The sequence below is a fragment of the Onthophagus taurus genome, chromosome 1, assembly GCF_036711975.1.
Source record: "Onthophagus taurus isolate NC chromosome 1, IU_Otau_3.0, whole genome shotgun sequence".
NCBI lineage: Eukaryota > Metazoa > Arthropoda > Insecta > Coleoptera > Scarabaeidae > Onthophagus > Onthophagus taurus.
In genome coordinates this window covers 19558579-19577444 of record NC_091966.1, presented here as the reverse complement: position 1 = coordinate 19577444, position 18866 = coordinate 19558579, and the positions used below count along the sequence as shown (strand labels likewise).

The 18866-nt window shown below is 35.0% G+C and overlaps 1 protein-coding gene across 1 annotated transcript in view; it reads right to left on the bottom strand.

The window, feature by feature from the left end:
* Positions 1 to 18866, bottom strand: part of LOC111420405 (Cyclic nucleotide-gated ion channel subunit A) — a 220483-nt gene that overhangs the window by 175632 nt on the left and 25985 nt on the right. The window lies entirely within an intron of this gene.

Genomic DNA, 18866 nt, shown 5'->3' with positions numbered 1-18866 from the left:
GAACATATTCAAACTTTTGAACTTGTTATTGAAGGTTGCAACATTCTTTCCAAAATTCAGACATATCCCGAAAGTTTCTAGTTTAAATTTTATTTTCTCCTAAATGATACGAATTTGTACTAATTCATCAGGAGAGTTTGCTCTTATACTAATAGTCTCCTTCATCCAATGTCCTACCTATGGGCTTTTTAGTTTGTTGGCCTCTATTCCCAGACCTTAGATAAACGCTGCTCCTGTCATGTTACTATCACCTTCACTGTTACACATATAATGAGGAACGTTGTCTTCTTAACTGATTTTTTTATACTAATTCTCAAGTTACCAGCAACTATAACCAACTTGTGCCGTAACCCTTGGATTGGTCGCTAACCAACTCTCTGGAGGAGAACGATATCCGAGACTCTCTCAGATTTGTGAAGCTATCCTTTATCATGGGATAAACAGAAAGTATGCCAACGGCCAAAAGTCGTATGGCAATGAACTCTGGACATATTAAAAAAAAATTTATATTTCTCTTATAACAAACGACTTTTAGAAAAGATATAAGGGACTATAACCCCTAACTCAATTATCCGTGGTGCGGTTGACGAGCATGTTCCTCATCGAATTGTTCATAAACGTAGATTTCCATCATGGTATTCGCTGTCTACTATCAAAGCCATTAAAGAAAAGCTAAAATATCATAAAAAGTGGAAGTCCACAGGTTGCGATAATTATTATGAAACGTTTCGCTTGCTCAGAGCTCGCACTAAAACATTAATCGCAGCCGATTATAGGACTTTTCTTGACGTCACACAGTCTAATATGTGTGACAACCCTAACGCTCTTTGGTCTTACACTAAGTCTTAAAAAAAAGGTAATATGAGCATCCCCAGTAGAATTACCTATCGCGAACGAACGGTGGATGGCGGGCAGGATGTCTGTGACCTATTCGCCGATTATTTTGGTTCTGTTTTTGTTGATGGCTCTCTGAATGGCGACCGCAAGCGATCCAATCTGGGGCTCATGCACTGGTTTACCCGCGATGACATCCTGCGCGCGCTATTACTTGTGGACCCCAATGCCGGTGCGGGTCCTGATGGACTACCCGGCTTGTTCTTTCGTGAATGCGCTTCGGAGCTCACCGAACCGTTATTATATATCTTCAAAACTTCTCTCTATACTGCCACTTTCCCTTCTGAATGGAAGAAAGCCCTAATACTCCCTATACATAAAAGTGGCGAACGTGATTTAGTTTGTAACTACCTATCTCTATTCTCTCAATCGCCTCTAAAGTCTTTGAGCGTCTTGTTTACGATCTTATTATGTATAGTGTTAAATCATCTACCCTGTTTTTCCGTTAGAAGCCGCGGTTTCGTATGAAGAAAGAGTGGTTTTAAAGCGCGGCTTATAAAGAAATGCGGTTTATAAAAGGTTGCGGCTTGTAGATATGTACAAAATGTACCTAAGTATTTATTAGAATTATATTTACATTATATTTATCCATTTAAAATATTATTCATATTAAATATGTTTTTCTGATCGGTTTTCTTTGACGGCTAGAATTTAAATATCAAAATATAGCAAATAGTTGCAAAACATTTCAAAAATACATAGTACTTTTTTATTTTTAATAAAAGTTTATTTACGTAGATATCTAGGTAATTAAAAAAAAACAAATATATTTTAATGAAACAATATAATATACTCTACATTAAAACAAAAGATATATTCTATGAGAAATAAAACAGATTATGTACCTACTACTATGTGTAGGTAGATAAGTATTCTAGGAGATCATAAAATCCATATCTTCGTCATGACCTGGTCCATCCGAATCGAAGCCTGACAAGAGGCAGTCACACAATAAATGATCGTCCTCGTGATTATTTTCGTTGCTTTCTTCCTGATCGTTTACTTCCACTTCATTTATAGGTTCTTGTAGTTGCTCATTTGGAATTATTTATTCATTGTAGAATTTTATTTTAGTCTTTCTAAATCCGTTTTTAATGACGTCCTCAGAAATATTTTGCCATGCTGTGTCAATCCAATTAACGATTTCTTCATAAGAAAGACTTTATCGGTTTTCCTGTTTCTTTATAAGCATTATAAGAATTGATCATAAATTTCTCCCACAATTCTCTTAGTTTTGCTTTAAAAGATTTATTAACTGAAATATCCAACGGCTGTAACAGTTTCGTTAATCCTCCAGGTATAACTACAGGTATTGTTTGATTTTTTTTTAATTTATTTTTTATAGCATCGGTGCGATGTCCACGTGCGGAGTCCAATGTTAATAGGCCATTATCCCTTTTAAAAAATGATCCAGGCCGTTTATTCCAAATTTCATTTAGCCATAGCTCCATTTCATTCGAAGACATCTATCCCTTTTCAATAGCCGAAATGATAACACTTTTTGGAAAATTTCCTTTTGGGCGTGTCTTTCTTTTAAATATTACATATGGTGTCAGTTTCTTGCCATTAGCAAGAACACTTAAAGCTACTGTGAAATTAGATTTTTTATTTCCAGTAGTTACAATTTTTATGTCATCACTGCCTTTTTTTGCAAAAGTAAATTTTGATGGTAAGTCAAAACTCACTGGTACTTCATCCATATTCCCAATGTTAGGTAAGTCCACATTTGTTTTGTTTTCAGTTACGAAATGTTGAAATTGTATTAACTTTTCCTCCCAATTTGCAGGCAAATGTTGTCCCACCGATGTTACAGCTCTTCTTACAAAATCATTTCTTTTCATGAAATTATATACCCATTTTGGAGATCCTTTAAATGAAATTTCTAACTCCTTGGCTACTAATTTTGCTTGTCGCAGAACCTGTTTACCAGTAACTTGTATTCCATCCTTTCTTTTTTCAGTTATCCAATTTTTTAATTGAATTTCTATTTGTGGCCAACGTGCAGCTCTTCCCCGCTTAATTGTTGTTATTTTAGTGCTCGACATTTCAGCAAAATCTTTTTCATTTTGACGCCAGCGACGTACCATTGACTCGTCAATATTCAGATGTTTAGCAACATATCTGTTACTTTTCGCTTTAGCAAGTTGGATCGCTTCTAATTTAAATTTTGCTGTATATGAGTGTCTTTTCGCGGTTTTTGCGGACATTCTACAAAGATAAAATGTTATTAATATAATGTGTCTGAATAACTCGTAAACGCTTTTATAAACAACTTACCTAATTATTATTCGTGATTTAGTACTTACCTTAATAAACAGGAACCTAACCTCTCTCAAAACTGCCAGCTAACAATAAGAACACCATGCGACCGGCGCAGCGCACATTGCAGAAAAAAATAAACAAAATGACCCTTACTACTCAACACATCTGAATGTGTGCGGCTTATATTTGTGTGCGGCTTAGTAAGGATAAAATGTAAAAAAAATGAAAAAAGTATAACATTTAATAAGCCGCGGCTTATATTGAATACGGCTTCTAGCGGAAAAACAGGGTATAATCCCTGAACAGCATGGCTTCTACCGAGGCAGGTCAGTGGAATCTAATCTAATCTCTTATTCCAACTTTTTACTAAGCTCTCTTGATGACAATTGCCAGGTAGACGCCATATACACCGATTATAGCAAGGCGTTTGATAGAATTGATCATGGGATCCTTTTAACTAAACTTGCTAATTTTGACATTCCAACTGGTTTAATTTCCTGGATTTCATCTTACATCTCCGGCAGATCGCAGGCTGTTAGCATAGGTAATTACCGCTCTGCATTTAGAGATATTTCTTCTGGCGTCGCTCAGGGTAGTCATCTGGGACCGTTTTTCTTTCTACTCTACATTAACGATATCCATGCATGCTTTCACCATTCCAATTTTCTACTTTATGCCGATGATAGCAAGATATTTAGCCGCATCTGTTCTACCGACGACTGTGCAAAACTGCAAGACGATTTAAACAGGTTACACGAATATTGTTTAAGAGATAACTTGTTGTTAAACCTTGATAAATGCAGTAAAATTACATTTACTCGTAAACGCTATCCTGTCGTCTTTCATTACTCCCTTGGCTCAACTATCCTCAAACAATCCGAATGCGTGAGAGACCTTGGAGTTATTCTTGACTCTAAACTCTCTTTTTCGGCTCATATTGACTATATTGTTAACAATGCTTCTTGCATGCTGGGATTTATATGTCGCATATGCCGTCCTTTTTCTGATCTGTGTTGTATTCGTTCACTATATTCTGCCTTTGTTTCCTCTGTCCTTAATTACGTATCTGCCGTTTGGAACCCTCAATATCATACCTACATCGACCGCCTGGAACAAGTCCAGAAGCGTTTTGCTCGGTATTTGTCCTATAAATTTTGCTTCCCGTATTGTAATTATGCGCAGCGATGCACAGTTTTTGGTCTCATGCTGCTCTCTTCCAAACGTAAAATTAATGACTTAACCCTACTTTATAAAGTGTGCAATGGCCTTATTGACTGCTCCGCGATCTTGTCCGAGTTAAAATTTAGAATTTCTTCCTTTTTTTTTTTTTTTTTTTATTAATTTTTGCATTGTTCTTATGTATTATTAGTTAGTATAAATAAATAAAATAAAATAAAAACTATTAATATACATATTATAATAAAGCTATTAATAAAAAATATGGATAGTTATGTACAATAAAGTTCATCTTCCTGAAAGATAGTGAATAAGAATTTTACGATAAACCGATTTAACAATAATATTCGAACACATCACACAAAAAAAAAACATTCTCGTTATTTCCAACCAAAATATTTTCATTCACTCGACAAGTTCGATATATGCACTAAAAACGAAATTAATATATCTACACAAACATTGTGTGAACTCACCCAACAACTTTTTGTTTAATTCATTTTTTCAAACGTCACTTGAAAATGTAAAATCTGTTCTGATTTTATAAAAGTTAGTTAAAAATTTTTCAATTAATTCATGATGAAGGTGGAAGACGACGAGCTATAATTAACTTTCGGCAAACTACAGGACGAGAGTTCAAAATCGTAATTGGATACCTTAACCGAATTTGGGATGACGGTCCAAGCTCCGGTCTATCTAATGAGCTTTAGGTCGATCGTGAGATCATCCATTGGTCATCAATGGAGTGCAATCGTCATCAGACGCATCCTAACTAAACTAGTTAGAACATGGCACCGTCGGTCGCGTCGAGACGTTAATTCTCTTTGCCCATAAAATGAATCTAACAAATACAAAAATTTAATAAAAACTAATTTAATACAAACAATAATAATTATCAAGAAACAGTTCGCTAAACAAAAATTAATTGGATAATTTCATTTTAAATTTCGTTCAAAATGATAAATACTCTGTTTCTGTTTTTTTTGTTTGTTCTCGGATAAATAAAGGCAAATAAAAGCGTCTTTTAATTTGGTGGAAGATGTATCTGAAAAGTTGGGAAACTGGGGCATTGATTTTACTTTATAATGCCTTTAAAGAATTCCAATTTGTTTTCCAATTCAGATGGTAGATTTCGATTCAATTGGCAGTTATGTCTAAACATTAATTTTCTGAAAGATTTTTCTTAGAATTTGAATTGATTTTCACAAGGGTATAGTTTCAAAGTGATAATTTTAGACGGGGAGTTAGCAGTGCATTCTAATTTGGTTAGGAGACCTGAAACGTGATAAGAATACTCCGATAGCTTTTTGCAAATGCAATCGGAGTCTTGACGCTACGAACTTGGGGCTTTTAGAAATTTAAAAGGCCACAATTTATTAAAGGTCCAAAATGCACGCGCTAACGAATGGAGAAAACCGCAACTAAAGCGATTTACTTCATTTAGAACCAACTACAAGTTGAGTACGTCTTTGGACAAACGTATTTTCTCCTTTCCTTCCTTTCGGACTTCAATTTCCTTTACCCTCGGTTTCCTCGTCCCCTCCTGTGGTAATTAATTCCTCTTCCAAAGTCTTTGTCGTTGTTTAGGTTCGACCGTTACTTACAATTAGTAAAATCCCGTCTAATGTTGTCTTCAGAAGTTCAATTACCTTTTCCTTTTATATTATATTTTATTACAAAACTGTCCTTTTAATTTTTATTGAAATTATTTGATGTCGTACAATAAAGACTCTTGTTAATTAATATTACGTTCGTTCAGAACAAATCATTCGGTACAATACGGAAACAAATTGATTTTACTTCGAGCACATGCCACAGAGCGATTTTGTCACTACCTACTTTCCATTGAAATTCAGTGAAGTGCCCGACTATTCATGCCATTAGAATTCGATTGCTGGATACGTAGTGCAACTATAAGATTGACCGTGGTTTCAACACGTGGATGAACGAACAACCTAAATTACAATATGTACAAAATATTGTTCTAAAAGAAACCGTTATGGAATACAAATAAAAAGCTGATTCCAATAAAATTAACCCTTAGAAAGAAATATCGAAAGAAATATGGTGAGCAATAAGATTACGACCTTCTTAGATTTCTCTTTTATGTTGTAGATAAAAATACACTGAATCCAAGATAAGGTTTTAACCTCCTGATATATAAATCCACTATTTACGCCAATAGAATATCAAAAACAATTTAACTACCATCCCTTAATAATAAAAAATAACCCGAACCGCTTGATTCACGCCTCCGATTCCGCATTATAATTATTATGTATCTCTGAGGATCCAAAGAGATATTAAAGGCGATCCCACATTCATAATGCCAAAGCACCAATAGGAACAAGTTTGAAGCCTCTATATATCCCTTGGGTATGAAACCTCAAAAGAGCCCCCCATCCTTTATATTACACAACGCGCACGAACACTTCCTCCTTCTTCGACACATTGCCGCTATATTGACCCGTATATTTTGGCGTAAACAGAAAACACTCGTTGGCGAAAAATACGTGAATTTATACCTTTTGGGATTTTACAGAATTTTGTTACACCGGAACGGCTTTTGTACGAACCCGGAGCTTTCTCGGAACTTGAACTTGCACCGATTAATAAATCCCCGAAGTCGACCGAGGTCACGTTGTACCCGTAGAAGCAATACAGTGTTGACCCACTGTAAAGTATTTGCGAACCTAATTTTTTTTAAGTTTAGTACTATATGGACAATGTATTTTATCTCTTGTTGGATTATCTAAATCTACTTAAGGTTAAATTTTATTCAAGGTAATTTCAATAATATTAAAAAAATATCAATTAAATATTTTATTGTTCCAGGATTTCAATCCTTTTTATTGGAAATTTTATTTTTGCGTATAACCATATCAAAAACATGCCATACTTTCGCGATACGATTCAGATCTGGAAATTGAGAGGGGTGTGGGAGAACTGAAAGTCTTTGTAGAGCATCTATTCCACCACGATTTCGTGTGTTTTGTCATTGTCCTTTTGAAGTGGAAATGGTTTTTTAATACCAAGTTTTTTTGCGCTCTGGTTACCTTCAATATAAATCTCCTTCATCTTTTCAGTGAGTTTTCTTTACAATCTTTTCTATAAAGAAAGCATTTTTTTGTATTTTGGCTGTCATTGCTAAAGTTTAGTAGTAACACACTATCACGTAATCAGTAGTACTGCGACTGAGAACAATCAGATTATGCAGGTACAACACTTAAAAATGATATATTAGTTGAATCTTAAAATTAACTTCAAATTTATTACTTCGGGGAATATAAACTCATTGAGTGTCAGTTATTTAATGTACTTCGCAGATATTGCTCAATTGAGTAGAGGAATTATTTATAGGATTTATCAAAATAGTTACTCTTGCTATACGATAATATTACATCAACTAGTTTCTGACTTTAAGAGGATTCCGTATGACTGGTTCAAAAAATCAATATTCGAAGTCGTTCGAAAATCACAGTGTTGAACAGACTTGAAGTAGCTGCTTGAACCCCAACGACGTTAAATGCGTTTTTCAAAAAGCTGTGTTTTTCAAAACGGTGACCATATCTCGAAATCTATCGAACGTGTTCTTTTCAAATTTGAACAGCTTATTCAGTACTCATGTAGGCACTTTGCAAACCAGCACAATTCTGATTCGTCAAGCCGTTCCTTTTTTTATAGTCAAGAAAAAATGTTCAACACGATACCAAAACTTTACCTTCCAATATTTTTTAATAACCCTAGTTCAAAAACTATTTCATACTTTTAAGATTGCAAACTACTTTTTAAGTTGCCGTGTATTTCAGCAATGAGGGACCACTTTGGACTGCAAAGATTGTAAAGTGTGCTCAAAATATGAATAAATATGTGGTGAAAAGTTCGTAGTTGTATGTTTATTTGGTTCTCCAAAAAAAATCCCAAAAAAGGCGAAATAAAAGAGCCGTCACACGAGATAACCCCTTTAACAGGCTATCTGCAATATATGTTTTTTAAAAACATTTGCTGATATTATTCAATCTCAACAACTCCCCCATAAAAATTTTATAAAATAACACCATTATATCTTTACTTTTAATAAATTTATATTTCATTTGCACTATCTCTCTATGATAAAATTTACCGACATTCTTTTTACGAAATTTATTTCAGCCTTCCATTTATATCATTTCAGACATGTGTTGAATTGTTCCTGCCACATGTTTGCTTTCTATCTACTTTCTAATAATTTTTCAATAAATTCTGATTTTTTTTAGCAAATATTTAATATGGTTTTGCCTTTCCTTTTAGAATATTTACAATATTACTGAAAATATATATCTTTTATACTTTTATATTGCAATCAGCGGGTATCAGACTTTCAATACTTTCGCTTATATCTCTACCTGCTCACCACACCCAAACCGAACCCACCTTATCCACAACAAGACCCTAACCAAATTCACAGAATTAGATACGTGACTGTTACAGCAAAATCGTATACCTGTGTCACATTTTGTGTTAAACCAAATCACAATCAAATCAAACCTAACCCACCCACTCTCAAAATCAGCCCCAAACAATATTAAGATCTCAATCAACCCACACTCACACAAGAACAACCACAGCGAAGCCAGGCTAAATAGAACCCAAGTACAAGTAAAACAAATCCATCCAAAGCAGACCCAACCTAAATCACGCAAACCACACACAATTCATTTACATTTAAACCGAACCCACCTAATCTACAACTAAACCCAATTAATCCATACCCAACCCAGATCCTAAATATGTAATAAAGTGTGTGACTATTACTCCAAAATCGTTAAACCGTTAAACTGAATTACAACCAAAACAAACCCAACGTACCCACATACAAAATTCGGTCTAAACAAAACCAGGCAACCCAACATCCACACCCAATTCAGCGAATCACCAGTGAATCATTCTGCGTGAATCAAACCAGTTATGTGAGTATTACACCAAAATGATATATTTGTAACAACTTTTGTATTAAATCAAATCACAACCAAACCCAAGGTATCCATACCCAAAACCAGCTCCAACCAAAACCACACATCCAAACCCAACCCAATCCATCTACAATCAAACTAGTATAACCACACTGAAATGAGACCAAAAACCACATTTCTAATCTATAACTAAACCAAATCCAATATATCTGTATCAAATTTTGTGTTAAACTAAGCCACAGCCAATCCAAACCCAACCTATCCACACCCAAAGCCAAAACCGAACTAAACAATCCAGCCCAACGTAACCTAACCCACCCATACTCAATCCACAACACTCCGAAACCAGACCTGACAAACTCCGTATGATCTACAACTATACCAAATCCAACCTTTCCACATCCAAACAAGACCTAAGCTAAATCGAATCCAGCCACAATCAAGCCGAACCCATCTAAGCCACAATAAATCATAACCCATTCACACCCAATCCAGACCGCAAACATACATATCAATAAGTATTTGGACATCCATGCAAAAAGATATGTGGTTCAGATGCCCGTCACGCTCTCCGACGTTTAATCTCGTGTAGTACACAAGATTGGCTTCATTCCCAGATACAATGTCACGCAAAGGTGTCTGATTTCGTGAAAGTTGTAATAGTTGGGTATCACAGAAATGACCGACTTAAGGTTTAATTACTCAAAATTGATAATGGATTTAACCGATAGACGACATAAGCTAGCAGCTTCAACAGGCATCCGGAAGCATTATTTCGATGATCTGGTTGGTTAAGTTTTTGTAAAACACGTCGACAATGGATAGTGGATCAGAGTAAACACGTTCTCTGGAGTAACAAATCAAGGTTTACTCTCTACCGGGTGACAGGGTCTGGGGTCAGCCTGGAGAATAAGCCTATATTTTGTCAACAGTAAAGTTCAACGGAGGTGAAATTATGGTCTGGAGTTTGCTGTCATGTTGTGAGAGGTCCACTATCGATTAGTATGGTGACATAGGGTTACTTGAATGAACTAACATATTCAGATCGAGAAACGTTGGGAGCAACTACAACGTGTAACAACCGTTCAATATTGGCAGAAGAACTTATCAAACCATTTCGTACGAATAATCTCAAATGGTACTTTCTATAAACACAAATGGCGTTAAGTTTTTGTAAAACATGTCGACAGTGAATCGTGGATCAGTATAAACACATTCTCTGGAGTAACAAATCAAGGTTTAACCTCTACCGGATCACAGGGTCTGGGTCTGGTATCAGCCTGGAGAACTACCAGTCTCCGAATAAATTTTGTCAATAGTAAAGTTCGACGGAGGTGGAATTATGGTCTGGAGATGTTTCTCCTGGTATGGTAATTCGTGGTAAGCTCAACGCCAAGGACTACTATACATTTTTAGATAACAATGTACTTCCTACGCTATGGCAAGTGTTACGAAGTGAATTCACCTTACTTTAGGTGACATAGCGTTACTTGAATGAACTACCATATAGGTCGAGAAACTTTGGGAATAACTTCAAAGTGTAACAACCGTTCAATATCGGTGGAAGAACTTATCAAACCATTTCGTATAAACTTTCAATTTAAATTAGAGAAACGTATATATCGTATGAGCATAACGAAAACGAATAATTGGAAATAGTACTTTCTATAAACACGAATGTCGTATAAGCTTTTATAAGTGAAAAACAATTATATAAAAATACTTATAATTATTTAAATTTTATATAAATTATAATATGAATATAATTCACAAAAACTTAATCATATACGTATGGAAAACTATTTGATATTAAATTTTAGTCCATTACCATAGATAAATTAAATAAAAACAATACTTTTTCTGGTCTTTTTTATTACTGTCTAACCGGTTTCGACTTACGCCATCATCAGAGACACTATATGTATATCCCTATATAGAGTCAACATGGATCAAACTCCCTCATCTAATCGTTACCATAGATACAATCAAGTAAATTGCTAAAACTAGTTACTTTTGATTATTTTAAAATTGCTTTATTATTTTTTTGTCGACAAATGCTGGCGCTTTGCTAATATTATTATTAAAAGCGAGAAAATAGAGTGTAAACCACCAAAGTTAATTTGAGGTGATTGTAATGCCAAACAAGAATTAATGTAGTAAATTATTTGTGGAGAGAATACAGCAAATCCTTTAAGCTGTGACAATTATTTTTAAGCTGTATTGTTTAATATAGTTGGAATATTCATTTATGCATAAATCAAAATGACGGTGATATTAAGCATTTATTGTAAATTGGTGATTTTAATTATTGCAGTTATTTTCATTGTTAACTTTTGATGTCGTTATTGTTTTTGTTGTGGATTTCAGTTTTTGTTGAATTTCATTAATATTTTTGGTTTTATAATTTAATATAAAAATAATATTTATGGGAAAAACTATATACTATAAACATTCGAGCAAATACTAAATATCAAACGTTTTTATTTATTTACCATTTATTGCCACAAATAAGAATACAAAATTACATAAGCTACACAGAAGAAAAAACAATGAGAAAAAAAAAATAATAAGAACAAAAATAAATACATAAAATCCCATTGTCGATTGTTAGTCGCGCAATGGATAAACTTAAACTTAAAACTTAAACAGTATAAGCAGTATGAGCAGTATCAGCAAATGGATCATTTTATCGCACAAGCGATCTTTGCCAAATGACCCAACAGAACAAACAAAAATAATATTTACTGACAAGGGAAGTGTCACAACTGTGTCTCACCGATTTCGATGCAATTTGGTACAGTCATAGAATGGGCCAAAATAAGGTTCGCACATTTTTTTATACGTGCGGTAAAAGCCCCTGGGGCGAGTTATAGGGGTTGAAAGTTTGGAGAAAAAGTACGTTTTCACTTATATTTTGAAAACGAAAAGTGCTATCAAAATTTGGTAAATTGTAACTGATATTCATTTTAAAAGAGCTTTCTTTTGATGTGTCACACATATAGCAGAGGGTTAAAAAGGGCGAACTACCCCTATTTTTTTGGAATTATTTAAAAACCACCCTATCGATTTTGGCGGCATTAAGTATACTTCTAGTGCGTTCAAAAATATTAGTTAAGGGTTTTTTCCCATTCGCCCTAGATCAACCCCAGCGAAGTTACGGGGGTTAACATGTAAGCACTTTTCGTAAGAATGATGTGATAAAATTGTCAGGTATTTTGAAAATACTTTAAACAAAACCGTAAATTAGTCGCACAATAAAATGTTTAGTGTAAAATAAGGCATAATACACCATATAGGGGTTGTTGGGGTTATCCACCCCCTTAAAAATTAATTCTATCCCGGGCGTAATTTGTCGATTACGGCGAAATTTGGTACTGTGTTTGTTTTATATTTGAAGTAAAAATTTTTGAAAATGGTTATAAGGGTTACAAATTAGGGGTAGTTTTTTGTTTATACCTCGAAGATGAAAACTGCCATCGTAACTGTGGTATTGTTTTTTAAAAATCTATCTATCGATGTTCCACGAGGTAAACTACCCTCATTTTCTTTAAATAATAAATATAAAACTACTAGATAAATAAGATATTTTATTTATTTATGAGTTAAAAAGCAACTGACAAAAAAAATAGTTCAATATACCAAAGAAGTTTATTCTACATTACTAATTGACGTTTTTTATGTATTATATTAATTTTCAATATTAAATTTATTTTTATTCTACGTAGTGTTGGCAAAAATGAAAGTCGTGGAAAAAATGTTTTAAACATAAGGATTTTTTACACCATGCACATGTTATGACCGCTATATCCCCACAGATATCACACGTTGGCTTCTCACTCGAAAAGCAAACTTCCACGGGATTTTCAAAATGGTCTGGTCTCTCCTCTATATAGCCACTTGCAAACCATGCGTATTTAAAAACATTTATAAACCGAGGGGAAGCCAACTGGTTATGCGTCAACGATTGCAATTTTAATATGTTATCCCTCTGATGCAAATTGACATCATACTGGTAAAGAATAATCTGATCAGAGAATCTTCTAATAAAATTTTTCCATATTCTGAAACCAAATACATCTAGGGGCTGTATTTGACCTGTTGTCCCTGCAGGTATAGATAAATGTTTAAAATTAGTACCTGATGGAGTTATTTCACTAATAACTTCAGGACAATGGCCACTCCAAGAATCTAATAATAATAATGATTTAGAACCAGTATTTGGAAAATATACATTTTGGAGCCAATTTTTCATGTGTTCTGAAGTTAACTTTCCAGATTTTGATGCCAAAACGTATATATTGTCTGCTTTAAACATTGTATTTGCTACCCTCGGTCCAAAGCTGCCAGAGGGTTCTTTTAAAACAATAAAAAGTGGAGAAAGAAGTTTCCCATCAGCAGATATTACGGGTTGAATTGTGTAACTGTGCGTTGTAGATGACACCGACTGGACCACACTTTCTACGGTTTTAACTCCTAAATCGCTTAATGTTCTTCCCGAATGGAATTCCAAGTTAAAACCGCTCTGATCCGAATTGTAGGTGTTTTCAGGTCCATATATTTGGATTTGTAGCTTTGCCTCTTTAACGAAATCTTTTGCTAAAGTTTTTACTCGATCAACATTTCCAATTTGTTTTTGGGATAGAAATTTTGTTATTTTTCGGCTTACTAACCGATTTGCTTTCTTAAAACGTTGCACCCAGCTATGAGATGCTTTGAACAGTTGAGGAGATAAATTCTTTTCATTTCTAGCTTGTATAGCCCATCTGCGTATATCAATATCATGTAGTGGCAATTTATTATCTACGGCGGCTCTCGCTTGATTAATTACAAATTCGGTAATTTCTGCTAATTTTTCTTTGTATGTCCCTCTTTCTTCAATATATTTAGACCATCTGTGCAATTGGGTCTTTGACGTTACTTTTCGGTATTTGTTTTTTACGGTTTCTAGTTTCAAATAACCTTTCTTCCCACTTGTCCAGTAATTTACCGCCTCTAATTTGTACTCGTAGTCGATGTCATCCTTCAATGGACAATGAGCATCAGTATCTTCTACAAACCTGTCAGTTGTATCCTGGTCTTCAATAATTTGCTGACCGTCATTGATGCCATTGGATGAATCGAAAATTAATACAGTTTCGTCTTCAATTTGCATATTGTAGTCTTCCATACTTTCCATTAAAATACGCTGTATATTTTCTTTTAAACTAACTTCTGCTTCATTTACAGGAGTCTGGGGAATATTCATAACAGTAAAAACTGTCATTAGCAAATTTAAAACGTTTATTGGGTTTATTGTAACCATTGCTTCTGTCAGTTGCTCTGAAACTAAAATCTACCCACTGGGCACACGTTCTTTTATACTAGAAAAAACTATTTTGAGAAATGACCTTTAGCAAGCGGCACTAAAAAAACAAATATTGTGCCAAAATTTTTTTGGTAGGTGTATTTTTGGCAACATTATGTAGAATAAAAATAAACTAATAAACTATATAAAACAAACACAGTACCAAATTTCGCCGTAATCAACAAGTAATGCCCGGGATAGAATTAATTTTTAAGGGGGTGGTTAACCCCAACCACCCCTAAATGGTGTATTATGCCTTATTTTACATTAAACATTTTATTGTGCGACTAATTTACGGTTTTGTTAAAGTATTTTCAAAATACCTGACAATTTTATCACATCATTCTTACGAAAAGTGGTTACATGTTAACCCCCGTAACTTCGCTGGGGATGATCTAGAGCGAATGGGAAAAAACCCTTAACTAATATTTTTGAACGTGCTGGAAGTATACTTAATGCCGCCAAAATCGATAGGGTGGTTTTTAAATAATTCCAAAAAAATAGGGGTAGTTCGCCCTTCTTAACCCTCTGGTATATGTGTGATACATCAAAAGAAAGCTCTTTTAAAATGAATATCAGTTACAATTTACCAAATTTTGATAGCACTTTTCATTTTTAAAATATAAGTGAAAACGTACTTTTTCTCCAAACTTTCAACCCCTATAACTCGCCCCAGGGGCTTTTACCGCACGTATAAAAAAATGTACGAACCTTATTTTGGCCCATTCTATGACTGTACCAAATTGCATCGAAATCGGTGAGACACAGTTGTGACACTTCCCTTGTGAGTATGGCAAGTAGTGATAATTAGATATTATTTACACTTATCACCAAATAAGATTAAGCAAGAAAAGAGAAAAACAAAGAGAAGAACGAAGAAAAAACACGAAAAGAGAGAGAGAGAGCGGCTAAAAGAGACCAAAAGAATCTGCCGGATATCAGTTACCAACAAGTGAGAGCAGTTGAAGAGAGGAAAAAAGAGAAGGACCAAGAACAAAGAATCAGGAAACAGCCAGTTGAAGGGCAAGCAAGTGATTCTTTAAAACATGTCTAAAATGAGCAATGTTAGAAATATTACGAATTTCAGAAGGCAGTCCATTCCACAGCGCAATTGACTGTACTGTAAATGATCTGTGATAAATTTCAGTGCTATGAACAGGAAATGTAAGAATAGTATCAGAACGTGAACGAGTAGCATGCTCATGAGTTGATGATTGCTGGAACCTATCTGATAAGTACTTTGGGGTGCAGTTATAAAGGATTTTAAATAAAATGGTTAATAAACGAAAGGATCTACGTTCCTCACAGGTTAAGATCTGAATGTAATTGCGATACGGCGCGGCGTTTTTTACTCAGAAGAGTCACTGAGAGATCGGGAAAAACCGCGTCCGCATAGTCGAAGTGAGTAGCAAAGATTACGATGGACCACCGGAGGAAGAGAGCAGCGAAGTCTTTATAAAGAGCGGAAGCAAGCATAAACTTTTCTGCAAACATGTTGAATTTGCGGTTTCCAAGACAGTGCAGAATCCATAAGGACTCCAAGATTTTTAACTGTGTCAGAAAACCGTATGACATTTCCATCTAACATCAGATCACTGCAGGTAGATGGATTAATCCTACCAAGTAATTGACGAGTTCGAAATACAATAGCTTGCGTTTTAACTGAGTTCAAGTTAAGTCCGTATCTCTGAGACCAGTTCAAGACCTTAGATAGATCGTACAATAGCTTCCGGAAATTCAGCAACAGTTGTAGTAGTATATATCTGGAGGTCGTCAGCATACAAATGATAATTACACGAGATATAATTAGTAACACTATTAACTAACAAAGAAGAAAGAAGAAAGAAACATTTGATTGCACAAGCAGAAGAAATTGAAGAGTTAGCGCGTACGCACAAGGAGCGATGGGAAAGGTAAGATTGAAACCAAGAAGCACAGGCTGTGGTCGACAGAATCAAAATCCTTGCTGAAATCGAGCAGTACTTAGCACAGTAACACATCTGTTGTCGCAGGCATATCTAATATCATGAGTAACTTTAATGCCGGCAGTAGTTGTACTATGCCAACTGCGAAAACCCGATTGCAACTCATTGTGTAAATTAAACCTCTCTAGAAATTCTTGAACCTGTAAATAAACTAAGTGTTCAAGAGCTTTTGATAGTACGGATAAAATTGAAATCGGACGGAAATCAGTGTTACATGAAGAGGACTTGGATTTGGGTATGGGAACGACATGAGCAACCTTCCATACAGAGGGAAATAAAGACCGCTCAAAAGAAAAGTTGAAGATATGAGTTAAGGGAGGAAGCACTATATCCAGGATAGGAAGAAGAAGGTTGAGACCGATACCATCAGAACCAACGCAAGGGGACTTCGAATAAGTCAAAGCATCACCTACTTCGATCGCGCCCACAAGCGTAAGAGAGAAGGAGCAAGATTTAAGAGAAGTAAGAATTTCATTAATTGTAGCCGCCTTAGTTACGTCATCGATGATCAGGGGAGGCTTTGCAAAAAAGTTTGCCATCCACTCACAATCAAGATCTATCTGGACAGACGGAGAATCAATCTCTCCGAGAGACCTCATCGTCCTCCAAAATATTCTCGGCGCGACTCCAGACAGGCTTTGGTAGAAATAAGATTTTAGCGTACTTGAATTTATGATTACAACGGTTTCGTAAAATTTGATAATTTTCCCGATTAGTACTAGAGGGTGGTACGTTTAAATACCGACTTTGCACGGTTACGCAGTCGCATAAGAGATCTTATCTCATCACTCAGCCAAGGTGCTGGCTAGTTTTAAGTGATTTTAAAAGTATTTTCATTTCTAAAGTTTCTACAAAGTGATTTTCTATTAAATTTTTAAGTATGTAATCGATTCCTGTACATAACTTTAAGTTGAAAATGTATTTTTAACAATGATATCGTATTTTAACCGAAAGTTAAAACAGAAAACAATTTCAACAAATTTACTATCCGTGCCAAAAGTCACCCTAAGTTTAGAGATCGATATCATCGCAACCGCCCAATGAAAAAAATTGCGGTAAAATTTGTTGTAATTACTGAACATTTTTACGTAACATATGCGAGTTTGACAATTTTCTGTCCAATCGGGCCGGTTTGCGTTCCAGACAGGACGTCGCGCCTTTATTTTACCTACATAAGGATATAGAGGCGCGACGTCCAGCCTGGAACACACACCAGCACCATCTTTTCCGATTAAACGGAACTCTCCTCTCCCCGCAAATTCTAAAAAAATTAGAGATGATACTGATTATAACAAACGTTACCGCAATTTTTTTCATCGAGTGATTGCGAAGATATCATAGCAAGACGCTACACCGACAAGTTACGTATTTTTCAAGAATCTTTTCACATTTTTCAAAGCGGTAACCAGTGCCGGATTATCCAATAGGCCAATAGCAATAACCTAGAGCACTAAGGAAAATTTTCGGTTTCGCGGCTTTCTTTTTATCGCGAATTAAATGTAAAACATAAGTCTATATATCAAAGGTGTGTCTCTCTAATTTTTTTTTAGAGCGATTTATGCGAATTATAAATTAAAAAGAAACAGTAATAGGGGGTGCGGGGAAAGGGGGGTTTCATCCAATCAAAAAGGATGGTGCTGGTGTGTGTTTCAGACAGGACGTCGCAACTTTATTTCTTTATGTAGGTACAATAAAGGTGCGACGTCCTGTCTGGAACGCACCATCCTTTCCGATTGGACGAAACCCACTCTCCCGGCATGGTACTTTTTTTAGTTAACTCGTGATAAAAAGAAAACCGCGGAGCAAAAATTTAAATTCACATATGTTACGTATTCAGTGATTACAACAAACTTTATTGCAATTTTTTTCATCGCGCGGATGTGAAGTTATCGCTCTCGAAAGTGAGTGCCTTGACTTTTGACACAAATAGTAGATGAAGTGTATACCCCAAGGCGTACATATTAAAGTTCTTAGTAAACGCTCATGATATGTTTTTGATGGGAAAATTTGTTCCAACAACTTATGAAGTGAGACGTTATCGACATTGTTGTTGTGTTTATCGTTTTCTCTGAATACGTTACGTAAAGGTAAATTTCTCCATTCCTCTTTTTCAGTATGTGAAATACGAAAAAAGTATTAAAAGGTTTCCATTTCGTTTCATGAAATTGTTATTTTAGTATTAACTACTAAGTCTTCTTGAACAAATTGCTTAAAATAAAATAAACATCTCCATTTCTGGTGTTCCATCATCGA